Below are 6,243 nucleotides of genomic sequence, written 5' to 3' on the forward strand. Positions count from 1 at the left end.
GTATGCATACATAGCTCTATGCACGCATTAAAAAAGAGCATGCATAGTACTATGATTTGTGGGCCTTGTAGTTAGGAGGAAACTGAGGGATGGAGGCTAGGGGAAGCATACTCGATTATAAGCTTTTATTTAAAAGGAATTATGCAGCTTTTAAGGGGAAATTCCCAATTTATTTGTTTAGATGTTTGAACCTCACAGCTAAATAGATATTTAGGCCAATCTTATCCTCATGTTAACGTGCTTTTCCAAGTCTTCTAAATAAAGATTTCTCTCATCCTTCCAGAGGTGTTTCTTTATTAAAATACTTTTAGATAAAACATAATGATAACACTTTGCATATTTCTAGCATTACAAATAAGTTGTCCTAAAAGGAAAAATTCATGGCAGATTGTGAAATCTTTTTTTTAATATAAAATTGAATTGATGTGGTAACTTTTAAATTTTGCAGGGCCTCATCTTTTCAATCAAGTCGGTCCCATAGGTGTAAAATTATCTTGCTTCATGGTTCAACCCTTTCATCGCACTTGTTTGGGACACCCAAATAACAAGTGGGATGCTGGCCTAAGATTTCTTGTACCTAGCTCTCATGATAGCTAACAACCTATATGCATGAAACAAGCAAGTCAACCTAACATGTCTCCTAGTTTGGTCATTAAATTTATTCATTTTAAAGCCATAAATAAGAAACTACACTATAAAATTCTCAATGTATTAACTTGGTGGCGTACCACTCATACACTCACCTTTTGTGCTCTTATGAGTAGCTTGTTGGAATGCACGCATGCGTGCATGTGTGTGTTAGAGAGAGAGAGAGAGAGAGAGAGAGAGAGAGAGAGAGAGAGGACAATATTTAGTGATTTTAGTCTTGTCTTATTAAACACTAGGATCAAATAATTAGGTACAAGATTAAATATCATTAAATGGCATCAATTGTGTTTCTTTAAATCTTCTTTAGGCCAAGATCTACTTTCATTTAAAAGCTATTTTATATATTAGATGGCTTATTGTTGTGCATTGTCACACAACCAATCCTTTTACGTTATTTTAACTACATGATATGAGAAAGAGTGTGATATGTAGAGATCTTGAGTCACCTTTTCAAAATTGGTTTTGGACCTCTTTATTTGATCTCAAATGGGCATGGATGTCTTCGGATGGAAATTAACAAATTTTGTACTAAACAACTAGTTGTTAACTATTATCAAACAAAATAATCAAAATAAATCATGTGATTCTTCATCCTTTGTACCTCATCAAATAAAATAATCAAACTAGTTGTTCACTATTATCAAATATTATTTTATTTGATAATAGTTGTTAACTATTATCAAATAAAATAATCAAAATAAATTATTTGGTTATTCGTCCTTTGTACCTCTTTACCCCTTATTCTTGCACACACATATGAACGAAGCGAAATTTATCAAAATACTAATCATGAGAATTGCAAGCATCAGATGGAAAAGTTGTTCTATGTACATTGGGGTTATGCTTCCTTCTAGAGCATACCTTCCTATAAATACATTGTATGGAATGGGTTAATTCAATGATCTTCTTATAAAATTATTAAGTTCCAAAATAACTAGAACATACCTTGCTATAAATACATTGTATGGAATGGGTTAATTCAATGATCTTTGTATACATTGGGGTTATGTTTCCTTCTAGAGCATACCTTACTATAAATACGAGGTATGGAATGGGTTAATTCAATGATCTTCTTATAAAATTAATAAGTTCCAGAGTTGTCATATGACAAGATACATATTGATATGGGAATACTATCAATGTTTACAAGCATCTAATACTTACCTTAACCACTTCTAAAACCTTGGGAAAATGGATAGATGTTCAATTGGTCTAATGGCATCTTCCTATTTCCTCTAATTGTAGTTTTTTCAAAGGGAAACTTGCACATGCATGTATCCTCAGTTATTGATTTTTGCAAGGGATTCTATAGGTCCAAACTCCATCAACCCAAAAAAATGTAAAAGTATTTCCCCTTTTGGCACCAAATGGTCCATTTCCTTGCATGTACCCCCTCTCTTTGTGTGTGTGTGTGTGTGTGTGTGTGTGTGTGTGTGTGTGTGCATGGGAAGGTGCATGTAGACACACTAACAATACGAGGTAGGCAGGGAGGCAACTATGAGTGCTAGATCTCTCTCTCTCTCTCTCTCTCTCTCTCTCTCTCTCTCTCTCTCTCTCTCTCTCTCTCTCCCCCCATATGTCTATGTGTGTATGTGTGTGTGTCTAGGTGATTTTTTGACTAAAAAAGGGGGGCCTTCTCTCTCTTCCTTACATAAAGAAAATGTGCAAAAAGTATAAAAATTTGGTACACTTCATATCTAAAAGATTAAATTTGGGTAATATTTCTTTATTCTGACAAGATCCTTTTCCAAAAAAGTAACCAAACTTGTCAAAATCTAAAAATGCATGCACTTAAATCAAAAACATATATTCTATTTGAATTGACTTCCCAGGCATACCTCCTATCTTTCCCCCTTCCATTTTTAAGAGGTAAATTTTAGCATTTTGTGTTTTAAAGGTAAACTATTTGAGATTTTTCCATATAGAATTTGAAATTTGAAATTATTTTTAATTCACTTCTTTCTTTATGGATTTAAAACCTTTTTGTAAAATTTCTCTTACATATTTTTCACTTTTTTTTTCCTCGTTTTTGGAGGGAAAGTTTAAATTTATGTTTAGGCATTATGTACCTCATAACATCTCATTTCTTTACATTAGGTTTCCTTTTTCCTTTCATTTTTATGTTGGATGAGGGAGAAGATGCTCTACACACTCACACAAACACACACACACACACACAATGTGATAGAGAAGCTCAAAGAGCGAGAGAGACGAAGCTCAATGCTGGAAAATACTCTATAACAATGATGATGATGATAAATGAGTGGAATATAAGAGTACTAATAGAAGCCCTAGCCCTAGGGCTGATGTGACCAACACACAAGAGTGTGTTCACATGGGGAAAAAATCTATACAACCATAGCACAGGGTAAAAAGTTCTTGTGTGTAAGACTATTCACACCAAGGATTTCCAGGCTAACAAACCCCCTTGAAGTGAATTGTGTGAACGTGTACAAGGTGTAGCAGACTACCCTCGAAAGAGTTTTGATAAGCCCATTTTCTACATTGGCCTGTGTAGGCACATAGGTCAAGGCAATCTCTCCTACATGGAGCTTTTCCTGACATAACAATAATGCACCTAAATGTGCTGTGTTTGCACGACTGCATATGCACTCTAACTGTCAGTGAAGAAATTGTGGTAGAAGAAAGCATCGAGAAGATCATCTTTCACTCCTATAGAGGGTTCTCCAATTAGAATTTTAGAAAGGTGATCTCAGCATGTACATGCAAACACCCCTTTTACATAGTGGTGGTGAAACCAAAATTAAAATAATGAGCAACCAATCCTCACTAGATGAATCTCTAGCTATTCCTAGTTCATTATTGGCTACCAAAAGGGATGTTGCTACTAAGCATAAACACAGAGGTTATTTCCATCATCATGTCCAATCTTACAAATCTTTGTGCAATTCTTATTCCAAGCTTTTGTGAAAGAGAATCCATGATTGCTAAGACATGAACCCAATCCTTAGAGTTGTTAGGCACTCAAAGGGATTGTAATTCTAGTTCTCATCTTCACTATCCAACAACTTGTTGCAACCTTTACACATGTTGAGACCGAAGCAGTTCTGTCAGACTTATTTGGAAAGAATGCCTTGACCCATGGGATGATTCTTCCTTTTCAAGTTTCTCTTCAAGTATCTATTTGCTTTTCAAAGGTATCTATTTGCTTTTCAAGTTTCTCTTCAAGTATCTATTTGCTTTACATATATAATAAATATTATATGCCTTGACCCATGGGATGAGTCTTCCTTTTCAAGTTTCAAGTATCTATTTCCTTTGCATATATAAATATGATTTGGTTTCCCAATCATGAACCAGTCTTGCTTCCCTCATGTAAGGCCTTCCACGATGCCTTTGACCCATGGTATGAGTCTTGCTTGTCGTTAGGTTTCTCTTAAGGATTGGTTTCTTTTGCATATATAAATTTTATTGGTTTCCTAATCATCAACCAATCTTGCTTCCCTCATGTAAGGCCTTCTAGGATCATTGTGTATGACCCTCTTCTCTAAAAACCACAAATGTGTGGTGGAAACGTAGTTCAAAGGTCTTGATATTTGCCTCTTCCATGATGCCCAAAGATTTGGTTTTGTTCCCGCTGGCAAGCTTGACCACAAGGCTTATATGCCTATGCGTGTCATGAGAATATATTTTAAGTCCTCTTTAAGAATATTATTTTTCCCTCTTGAGTAATTTGGGGACGCCTACGTTACTCTTGCGTCATGCCGGCTAGGTTAATATCGTGGGTGACACCACTATAAATATTAATACGTGCGATATATGACGTATGCTCGGGGCCGCCTATGATTATTTCAATTAGGTTTGTATTGGCAGGGTGATTCCTAGAGTACTTACGCCTGGTAGTCATGAGTTGGTTATGGTTTGTGCCTGTTTAATATTTGAGGGATTAATTTAATTATTAATTGGGCTTATATTTTCATGTCAAGAAGATTACGAGGATTGATGAATAATGTTCAGGAGAATGTTTCTTATGCGCATCATTTTTATTTTTACAAGCGTAGCTTGTAACCTTAGTAGTTGATTTTTTCATTTTGATACATTGGGAAAAAATATATTTATAATGTTGAATTTATTAAAGCCTAAAGGCTTTACCCTAGCCCCAATTTTTGGGACACTCTATTTTTGTTGTGGAAGAGTGTCGTGCTCTCTAAAAGCACACTTTGTATATTTTTGGGGGCTATGGCCTATTTTTGGTTAAAAGCTAATAAAAATACTCTTGTGTGGGGAGAAGGCCACGCACAAGGGGGGGGAAGATTGCACCCAGCCTTGTGTTGATTGTGTTGATGGTGATGTTTTTCTTTCTCTAGCCTTATGTTATGTTTTATGCTTTAATTTTTAACTTAATTCAAGTAGTTGTTTTAATATTTGATATAATTTATGAGTTTTTGATTATTCTCTTCAAGAAGATTAAAGGGTCCCGTGACAGTGGTATTAGAGCTTTGGTGTAATTTAATTTTCATGAAGGCGGTCAAAAGAGGTGAAAGAGACAAAAAGAGAGGTGATTTTGGTAATTTTCTTGAATTTAAATTAAAGAAGAACACGTTTAGGTATTTTTGTTTATGTATGGATGAAATAAAGATTGTTTTTAAGCATTGGGTAATCAATCTCCATCAATCTATTGTTCAAAGGGTAAAACTAGGTGGAAAACCATTAGTGGGTTTCCCAAAACCATAAAACCACCTTCCTCTTCACTAATCCTCTTCTTAATCTGTCCGTGTATGGATTGAAAGAGCAAGCAGAGGAGCATGGAGGGTCATAGCATGATTGCTAAACCAATAAGGCTATCTGAATTCTATAATCAAGGGTGGGAGGTGATGGAGTTTTCTTAATTTCTCTCAATTAATAAAAGCGGCAAGCCTCTGCACACACAAACCAAAACCTATATATATATAATTTCAATTAATTTCTCTCTCTCTCTCTCTCTCTCTCTCTCTCTCTCTCTCTCTCTCTCTCTCTCTCTCTCTCTCTCTCTCTCTCTCTCTCTCTCTCTCTCTCTCTCTCTCCTTCATACTCGAGCGACAGTGCACTCCTTTCTCCATCCGGCCCCGCCGGTGACGCCAAGCGCTGCAAATTCAGAGGGGGGAGGAATTTTCAGACCCGAGCGCTTATTGAGGCTTAAAAAAAGCTTTGTTATTACAAAGCTTATATTAGCTAAAAGCTTTATTAAGCTTATTAATCAGCATAAAAGCTTCATAGATTATATATATATATATATATATATATATATATATATATATATATATATATATTTACGCTTTTGACTAAGCTTTAAAAGCTTTCAAATAAGCTTAAAGCTTTACAAATGAGATCAATAAAAGGTTTTACAAAAGAAAATATTTTTTTAACTATTCCCATCATATTTTATGGAAAAGAATCTCATGTACATATAGTTAGTTTGGATTTCTTCTACAGATTTTTAGAACTTACCTCAAGAGAAATTTTGAGAGTTGTCAAATTCCTGTGAATAATGTTGTTTTCTAAATCCTCATGAAGTCCAAATAATATAAACAGCTTGTTAGTGAAGATATCATTAAAATGTTGTTTTAACCTACGACTAGTTTTCTCATTTTAAAA

The sequence above is a fragment of the Cibotium barometz genome, chromosome 32 (genome assembly GCF_041138505.1).
Source record: "Cibotium barometz isolate CiBa-2024 chromosome 32, ASM4113850v1, whole genome shotgun sequence".
Taxonomy (NCBI): domain Eukaryota; kingdom Viridiplantae; phylum Streptophyta; class Polypodiopsida; order Cyatheales; family Cibotiaceae; genus Cibotium; species Cibotium barometz.